This window comes from Panulirus ornatus, chromosome 49 (assembly GCF_036320965.1).
Source record: "Panulirus ornatus isolate Po-2019 chromosome 49, ASM3632096v1, whole genome shotgun sequence".
NCBI lineage: Eukaryota > Metazoa > Arthropoda > Malacostraca > Decapoda > Palinuridae > Panulirus > Panulirus ornatus.
In genome coordinates this window covers 2,242,716-2,252,715 of record NC_092272.1, presented here as the reverse complement: position 1 = coordinate 2,252,715, position 10,000 = coordinate 2,242,716, and the positions used below count along the sequence as shown (strand labels likewise).

Genomic DNA, 10,000 nt, shown 5'->3' with positions numbered 1-10,000 from the left:
ACTCCAGGGTCGTATGATCGTCCTCAAGGGTCGTACTCCAGGGTCGTACCGTCGTCTTCAGGGGGTCGTACTGGGGTGGGTAACGAGGGGATGGGGTGGTTCGTCTTAATGATTGCCATGTATGGTCTTAAACAACCCATTCCCCACACCCATTCCCCCCCCCTCTCTCTCTCTCTCTCTCTCTCTCTCTCTCTCTCTCTCTCTCTCTCTCTCTCTCTCTCTCTCTGTTCCCCATCCACTCTTTCCCCTCCCCAACACCCCCTTCCCCTCCCCTACACGCCCTTCCCTGTTTGGAGGGGGGGCTGTCTGCAAGCAGTAGTGTTTGGAGGGGGGGCTGTCTGCAAGCAGTAGTGTTTGGAGGGGGGGCTGTCTGCAAGCAGTAGTGTTTGGAGGGGGGGCTGTCTGCAAGCAGTAGTGTTTGGAGGGAGGGCCTTTCGGCAAGCGGGAGTGTTTGGAGTGGGGGGGATGTTGGCAAGGGGGAGTGTTTGGAGGGGGGGCTGTCGGCAAGCAGGAGTGTTTGGAGGGGGGGCTGTTGGCAAGCGGGAGTGTTTGGAGTGGGGGGATGTTGGCAAGGGGGAGTGTTTGGAGTGGGGGGCTGTCTGCAAGCAGTAGTGTTTGGAGGGGGGCTGTCTGCAAGCAGTAGTGTTTGGAGGGGGGGCTGTCTGCAAGCAGTAGTGTTTGGAGGGGGGCTGTCTGCAAGCAGTAGTGTTTGGAGGGGGGCTGTCTGCAAGCAGTAGTGTTTGGAGGGGGGCTGTCTGCAAGCAGTAGTGTTTGGAGGGGGGGCTGTCTGCAAGCAGTAGTGTTTGGAGGGGGGGGCTGTTGGCGAGTGGGAGTGTTTGGAGGAGGGGGGGCTGCGAGTGGGAGTGTTTGGAGTGGGGACTATCAAGCAGAAGTATTGGAGGGAAGTGATCGTCAGGTGGCATTATTTGGAGTGTTTTTAGAAAGTGGCAGTATTGGAGGGAGACGATTGTCACACGGGAGTTTTGGAGGGAAGTGACAGTCAATCGGGAGGAAGTGACCGTCACATGGTATCGGGAGGAAGTGACCGTGGTGACATCGGGAGGAAGTGACCGTCCCACGGTGGTATCGGGAAGGAAGTGACCGTCCCACGGTGGTATCGGGAAGGAAGTGACAGTCACACGTGGGTATCGGGGAGGAAGTGACCGTCCCACGGTGGTATCGGGAAGGAAGTAACCGTCACACTGTGGTATCGGGATGGAAGTAACCGTCCCACTGTGGTATCGGGAAGAAAGTAACCGTCACACTGTGGTATCGGGGAGAAAGTGACCGTCCCACGGTGGTATCGGGGAGGAGGTGACCGTCCCACGGTGGTATCGGGAAGAAAGTAACCGTCACACGGTGGTATCGGGGATGAAGTGACCGTCCCACGGTGGTATCGGGAAGGAAGTGACCGTCACACGGTGGTATCGGGGAGTAAGTGACCGTCCCACGGTGGTATCGGGGAGGAGGTGACCGTCCCACGGTGGTATCGGGAAGAAAGTAACCGTCACACGGTGGTATCGGGGATGAAGTGACCGTCCCACGGTGGTATCGGGAAGGAAGTGACCGTCACACGGTGGTATCGGGGAGGAAGTGACCGTCCCACGGTGGTATCGGGGAGGAAGTGACCATCACACGGTGGTATCGGGGAGGAAGTGACCGTCACACGGTGGTATCGGGGAGGAAGTGACCATCACACGGTGGTATCGGGGAGAAAGTGACCGTCACACGGTGGTATCGGGGAGAAAGTGACCGTCCCACGGTGGTATCGGGAAGGAAGTGACCGTCCCACGGTGGTATCGGGAAGGAGGAGATGGGTGGGAAGTGACTGGGTCGTTAGCGGGGTATGTAAATGAGGCAGCGAGGCCCGACAGTGGTCTGTGTCTCATTAACAACACGGAGTGATGACTGTCATTTACTGTCTCGCTCTCGCCCCGTCTCGCCCGGCTCTGTCTCGCTCTCGCCCCGTCTCGCCCTGCTACGTTGTCTGTCTCGCTCTCGCCCCGTCTCGCCCTGCTACGTTGTCTGTCTCGCTCTCGCCCCGTCTCGCCCGTCTAGGCTGTCTGTCTCGCTCTCGCCCCGTCTCGCCCGGCTCTGTCTCGCTCTCGTGTGGCTACGTCTCTGAGCCATGTGTATGTCTCGCTTTACTGTCCGTCCGTCTCATGGACATTTTTCTGTCTGTCTGTCTGTGTAAATGTACATCTGTCTGTCTCTGTAAATGTACATCTGTCTCTCTGTGTAAATGTACATCTGTCTGTCTCTGTAAATGTACATCTGTCTCTCTGTGAAAATGTACATCTGTCTGTCTCTGTAAATGTACATCTGTCTCTCTGTGTAAATGTACATCTGTCTGTCTGTGTAAATGTACATCTGTCTCTCCCTACAAGAACAGTCCATATTTACGTATTTTACCGTATTTGGCTTATTTTAGTGTATTTTCGTATTTTGGAGTATTTACATATTTTACCGTATTTACGTAATTTTACCGTATTTACGTAATTCTAATGTATTTACGTATTGACCGTATTAACGTATTTTACAGTATTTTACTGTATTTACTTATTCTACCGTATTAACGTACTTTACCGTATTTACGTATCTTACCTTATTTTCATATTTTACCGTATTAACGTACTTTACCGTACTTACGCATTTTACTGTATCAACGTATTCTACCGTATTAACGTATTTTACCGTAATTGCATATTTCACCGTATTAATGTACTTTACAGTATTAACGTATTTTACAGGATTTACTTATTCTACCGTATTTATGTATTTTACAGTATTTATTTTACCGTACTAACGTATTTTACTGTATCTACGTATTTTACAGTATTAACGTATTTTACTGTAGGGGTGATGGAAAAGAAGGGGTAGCTTTATCTCCCCTCTCCCCCCTCCCAACCCTTCCCTCATCTCCCACTCCGTCGTCTTTCAGAATATCACCCCCTTCACCGCCCCTCCCCCTTCACCGCCCCTCCCTCTTTACCGCCCCCTCCCCCTTTACCGCCCTACCCCTTTACCGCCCCCTCCCCCTTTACCGCCCCTCCCCATTCACCGCCCCTCCCCCTTCACCGACCCTCCCCCTTCACCGCCCTTCCCCCTTCACAGCCTCTCCCCCTTCACCGCCCCTACCCCTTTACCGCCCCTCCCCCTTTACCGCCCCTCCCCATTCACCACCCCTCCCCCATTACCGCCCCTCCCCCTTCACCGCCCCTACCCCTTCACCGCCCCCTCCCTCTTTACCGCCTCCTCCCACTTTACCAACCCTCCTCCCCCTCTCTCATCCCCCCTTCACCGCCTCCTCTCCCCTCTCTCATCCCCCCTTCACTTCCCCTTCCCCTCTCCCCCTCTCCTTCCCCTTCCGAGTGACCCACTCTGCGCACATCTCGTGTCATTACGGACATAAAGGGTTAATCAGGTGAGGGATGTCTTCCGGGAAAATGAAATCTCACATGTAAACATACATGTCAGATTGTATAGGACAGTTTCCATACTGGAAAATTACCATAATATATATATATATATATATATATATATATATATATATATATATATATATATATATATATATATATATATATATATATATTCCTGTGAGTCCATGGGGAAATTAGAAACACGATAAGTTCCCAAGTGCACTTTCGTGTAATAATCACATCATCAGGGGAGACACAAGAGAGAAATATAGCAGTCAGTTGATATACAACGAAGGGATGTAGCTGTCTCCCCATATATATAGGGAGACAGTGAGTATTTTGAAGGACTGTTGAGTGTGTTTGATGATAGGGTGGCAGCTGTGAGGTGTTTGGGAAGTGGAGGTATGTAAAGAGAGGGAGACATGGCGAGTGCTTTGATGAAAAGAAAAGAGGTGGTGAAAGCCTTGCGGAAGATGGAGTACGACAAAGCGGCTGGAGCGGAGGGTTACTGGAATTGAAATCTCTCAAGAAAAGGGCTGGGCGGGGGGGGGGGGGGGAAGAGGGGAGGTGACTGTGTTGTTAACTGGTTGTTCAGAATGATAACTGCCCTGTTAACTGGTTGTTCAAGGTGGAAAGTGTGTGTACGGCTCGAGATGAGGTGCCTTAATGCTGGCGGGATCCTTGTACTAGTGCCTTGTGTATGAAGACAAGGGGAAGATGAGTGATTGGTCACAGATGTACAAGTTTATTAGGCTTCCCTGGTGAGTTACACAGGATGTGGTTAGCCACAGAATGGACTGTGGCGCCTGGGCTATGGACATGGGTCTGTGTTTTCGGTGAAGTGCACGTACCAGCTTGAGAATAGATGGGAGCAAAGGAGGCCATTTTTCGTCTATTCCTGGCGCTATATATATATATATATATATATATATATATATATATATATATATATATATATATATATATATAAGGATGTACGGTGGCAGGTGGAGGTGTTGGAATGTAGATGTTGTGGTAAAACGAAGTGTGTGGTTGGGAGCGGTGAACAGGGTGTGCTGAAATGGTTTGGGCACATGGAGAGGATGAGTGAGGTGAGGTGGACAAAGAGGATCAACATGTGTCAGAGGTGTAGGGAGCAAGGAGGCACGAGGAAGACCAAAGGAGATGGAAGGATGGAATGGAAAAAAAAAAATGAAAAAAGGTTTTTCACGCGACAGCTAAGCAATACGTCTTCCATTTTGGTTGCCGTCTGTCCCTGGCGCTACATCGCGAGGGCGGGAAACGGCGGAGAAGGACAGAACGAAGTCGTATGTATTTCGTCAATAGCAGAGTTGATGAATATATTAATATTGCAGACTCAGGCCCCACTGGCCATTAGAGTTGACAGCGCACACGAAACTGCTGCTCACCTTTAACTGGTTCTCCTCCCGGCTGTACACGTCACCTCCTCCCGGCTGTACACGTCACCTCCTCCCGGCTGTACACGTCACCTCCTCCCGGCTGTACACGTCATATCGTCCCGGCTGTACACGTCACCTCCTCCCGGCTGTACACGTCACCTCCTCCCGGCTGTACACGTCATCTCGTCCCGGCTGTACACGTCACCTCCTCCCGGCTGTACACGTCATATCGTCCCGGCTGTACACGTCACCTCCTCCCGGCTGTACACGTCACCTCCTCCCGGCTGTACACGTCATCTCGTCCCGGCTGTACACGTCACCTCCTCCCGGCTGTACACGTCACCTCCTTCCGGCTGTACACGTCATCTCGTCCCGGCTGTACACGTCACCTCCTCCCGGCTGTACACGTCACCTCCTTCCGGCTGTACACGTCATCTCGTCCCGGCTGTACACGTCAAATCCTCCCGGCTGTACACGTCACCTCCTCCCGGCTGTACACGTCACCTCCTCCCGGCTGTACACGTCACCTACGTTTAGAAAAAAAGAAATGAATGCATTAACAGGTAAATCTTTCTTCTTTCTTTCTTTCTTTCTTTCTTTCTTTCTTTCCTTCTTTCTTTCTTTCTTTCCTTCTTTCTTTCTTTCTTTCCTTCTTTCTTTCTTTCTTTCCTTCTTTCTTTCTTTCTTTCTTTTTTTCTTTTTTCTTTCTTTCTTTCTCTTTCTTTCTTTCTTTCTTTTTCTTTCTTTCCTTCTTTCTTTCTTTCTTTCTTTCTTTTTCTTTCTTTCCTTCTTTCTTTCTTTCTTCCCTTATTTCTTTCTCTCTTTCTTTCCTTCTTTCTTTCCTTTTTTCCTTCTTTCTTTCTTTCCTTCTTTCTTTCGGTATAATTCTCGAGTGTTTTTATCTTTTTTTTCCCACCACCACCTCTCACTCTTTTGTCATGTGGCAATATTTAGATTTATTCTCTCTCTCTCTCTCTCTCTATCTCTCTCTCTCTCTCTCTCTCTCTCTCTCTCTCTCTCTCTCTCTCTCTCTCTCTCTCTCTCTCTCTCTCTCTCTCTCGTGTGTGGAGATGTGACATTATTATCTACAGTTTACCTTCTGGCCTGACCCCCACCAGGCGGGGCGGGGCGCCCCGCCCCGCCCCCCCCCTCACCGAACCCCCCGGGGCCCCCCGCCCCGCCCCCCCTCACCGAACCCCCCTTCCTCTTTCCCCCGACCCCCTTATCCCCCCCCATCTCCTATTTACGCAGCCGAAGCCACCATTTCCGAAAGAGACTGCGATATACACACCTCCCCATCACCCCCATCACCACCACTCCCATTTCCCTTCCCCCCTTCCCCTCTCACCCCCCACCCCGTCACCTCATTTCTGAATTTAACGCTTCTTCTTTTTTTATTTATATCTAATTTCGAAAACGACGCGTGTCAGCTTCTGGGAAAATGAGGGGAAAGGGGGGAGGGAAGGGGGGAAACTCTTCCCCTCCCCTCCCTTCCTTCCCCATTTCAGTGACTCTTCTCATTCCTCGATCTGTTCACTCTCCCTCCCCTCTCCCCTCTCCCTCCTCCCCTCTCCCCTCTCCCTCCTCCCCTCTCCCCGCTCCTCTCCCCTCTCCTCCCCCCCCCTATTACTGACAGCCACTCTTCCCCATTTTACCCCACAAGACATCTCTCTCCCGCCCCTTCCCCTCCTCCCTCTTCCCCTCCTCCCTCCTCCCCTCCTCCCTCCTCCCCTCCCCGCTCCTCTCCCCTCTCCTCCCCTCCCCTCCCCTATTACTGACAGCCACTCTTCCCCCATTTTAACCCACAAGACATCTCCCTACCCTCTCCCCCTTCCCTCTCCCTCCCCTCCCCTCCCCCGCTCCTCTCCCCCTCCCCCCCCTTATTTCACGTAGGTGTAATTACCTGGTTCTACTGCGCCTCTGTGTGTGTGTGTGTGTGTGTGTGTGTGTGTGTGTGTGTGTGTGTGTGTGTGTGTGTGTGTGTGCGCCGTAATGAGTCGTGTGAGAGGCATGAGAGAGTGTGTCGGGGGGGGGGGGGGGGGGGGCCAGTCTGTGAGAGTGGATGGCGCTCTGGTGCTACTGTGGGGTGGCGAGGGGGGGCGCGCGGGGCGCCCCAAACCACCCCCCCCTCACCCCAAACACCCCCCTCTCCCCTCACCCTTCCCCTCACCTTTCTTTCCAGCGACTCTCCAGGAGGAAAGACCCCCCTCTCTCCCCTCTCCCTCCCCTCCCTCCAGGTCAGGTCGATCCCAACCCTTCCGGCGTGTCTCTGAGGACACTAAGGGGGAGGGGGAGGGGAAAGGAGGGGGTTGGGGAGGGGAGGGGAAGGAGGGGGTTGGGGAGGGGGGGAGGTGGGGGAAGGGGAGGGGGGGAGGAGGGGGGTGGTTGGGGGTGTCGTTGTTTAAGTTAAAGGGTAAGCATTTTCTTGCCCCCCACACACACACCCCCACACACCCCACACACACCCCCACACACACCCCCACACCCACCCCACCCCCACACACACCCCCACACACACCCCACACCCCCACACACACACCCCACACACACCCCCACACACACCCCCACACACCCCCACACACACCCCCACACACCCACACACACACACCCCTTCCCCTCCTCCTCCTCCCGCATTTTTGCTACGTGGTCACGGGAGAGGAGGGTAAAAAACTCTCTCTCTCTCTCTCTCTCTCTCTCTCTCTCTCTCTCTCTCTCTCTCTCTCTCTCTCTCTCTCTCTCTTCCCCGTTCCTCACGCGTCATCCTCTGGGGGGGGGGGGGGGATGGCTTCACGTCATTTTCTGTCCGTCGTTGAGCGGTGGGGGGGCAGTTCGGCCGGTCCCCCTCCCCCCCCCAGGTGGTGATGGGTACTGGGGGGAGGGAGGGCAGCTGGTGATGGGTACTGGGGGAGGGAGGGCAGCTGGTGATGGGTACTGGGGAAGGGAGGGCAGCTGGTGATGGGTACTGGGGAAGGGAGGGGCAGCTGGTGATGGGTACTGGGGGAGGGAGGGCAGCTGGTGATGGGTACTGGGGAAGGGAGGGCAGCTGGTGATGGGTACTGGGGGGAGGGAGGGCAGCTGGTGATGGGTACTGGGGGAGGGCAGGTGGTGATGGGTACTGGGGAGGGGAGAGAGGGGCGAATGATGGGTACTGTATTACCTGTATTTCCTACACCATCTCATACACTGTATCCCATTCCAAGTAATACAGCGACTATGTATTTGATGTTAACGAAATTACCCAAACCCATGTACATTATTACGTATCTTAGTCATTATTACTTTATATCCTTTAATTACATATCATTTACTTCTCTAAGTGGGTGAGGAACCCACTCGGGCCCACCTATCACCCACCTATGATGTCGTACTGTACCCACTGTATACGTTCTACTGTGGAACACCCCCTACCTGTCCCCACCTAGCTATTCCACCTACCCACCTAGCCATACCATCTACCCACCTAGCCATACCACCTACCCACCTAGCCATACCACCTACCCACCTAGCCATACCACCTACCCACCTAGCCTTACCACCTACCCATTTAGCCATACCACCTACCCACCTAGCCATACCACCTACCCACCTAGCCATACCACCTACCCACCTAGCCATACCACCTACCCACCTAGCCATACCACCTACTCACCTAACCATACCACCTACTCACCTAACCATACCACCTACCCATACCATCTACCCACCTAGCCATACCACCTACCCACCTAGCCATACCACCTACCCACCTAGCCATACCACCTACTCACCTAACCATACCATCTACCCACCTAGCCATACCATCTACCCACCTAGCCTTACCACCTACCCAACCTAGCCATACCACCTACCCACCTAGCCATACCATCTACCCACCTAGCCATACCACCTAGCCATACCACCTACCCACCTAGCCATACCATTACCCACCTAGCCATACCACCTACTCACCTAACCATCGCTGGAATACCGTGTCTTTGTGCAAAACAAAACAAAAATTACATTTTCTTTTTTTAATATTAAAACAAAAGGAAATAAATGGAACACGTCATCAATAGCAGCATCATCAACAATAGCCTCAACCAACACCAACAAAAACAGTTTCTCCACCACCAGCGCCAATAGCCCCACCACCACCAACAATAGCATCACCACCACCAACAACAGCCCCCACCAGCACCAACAATAGCCCCCACCACCACCAACAATAGCCCACCAACAATAGCCCCCATCACCAGCACCACCACCACCAACAATAGCCTCACCACCACCAACAATAGCCCACCAACAATAGCCCCCACCACCACCAACAGTAGCCCCCACCACCACCAACAATAGCCCCCACCAGCACCACCAACAATAGCCCCCACCACCACCACCAACAATAGCCCCCACCACCACCAACAATAGCCCCCACCACCACCAACAATAGCCCCCACCACCACCAACAATAGCCCCCACCAGCACCACCAACAATAGCCCCCACCACCACCAACAATAGCCCACCAACAATAGCCCCCACCAGCACCAACAATAGCCCCCAGCACCAACAATAGCCCCCTAGCACCAACAATAGCCCCCATCACCACCAACAACAATAGCCCCCACCACCACCAACAATAGCCCCCTAGCACCAACAATAGCCCCCACCACCACCACCAACAATAGCCCCCACCACCACCAACAATAGCCCCCACCACCACCACCAACAATAGCCCCCACCACCACCAACAATAGCCCCCACCACCACCAACAATAGCCCCCACCACCACCAACAATAGCCCCCACCACCACCAACAATAGCCCCCACCACCACCAACAATAGCCCCCACCAGCACCACCAACAATAGCCCCCACCACCACCAACAATAGCCCACCAACAATAGCCCCCACCAGCACCACCAACAATAGCCCCCACCACCACCAACAATAGCCCACCAACAATAGCCCCCACCAGCACCAACAATAGCCCCCAGCACCAACAATAGCCCCCCAGCACCAACAATAGCCCCCACCACCACCAACAACAATAGCCCCCACCACCACCAACAATAGCCCCCTAGCACCAACAATAGCCAGCGGACGCCCTGCACTTCCCCAGCGGAATCACCCAAACCCAGCCAGTGGCCCCTGACCCCTCACTAACCCCCAGAGTCACCCCCAGATAATCAACATCACCCC

The 10,000-nt window shown here is 53.5% G+C and overlaps 1 protein-coding gene across 4 annotated transcripts in view; it reads left to right on the top strand.

Moving 5' to 3' along the window:
• Positions 1-10,000, top strand: part of LOC139764314 (protein amalgam-like) — a 464,651-nt gene that overhangs the window by 407,485 nt on the left and 47,166 nt on the right. The gene's annotated exons all lie outside the window — the stretch shown is intronic.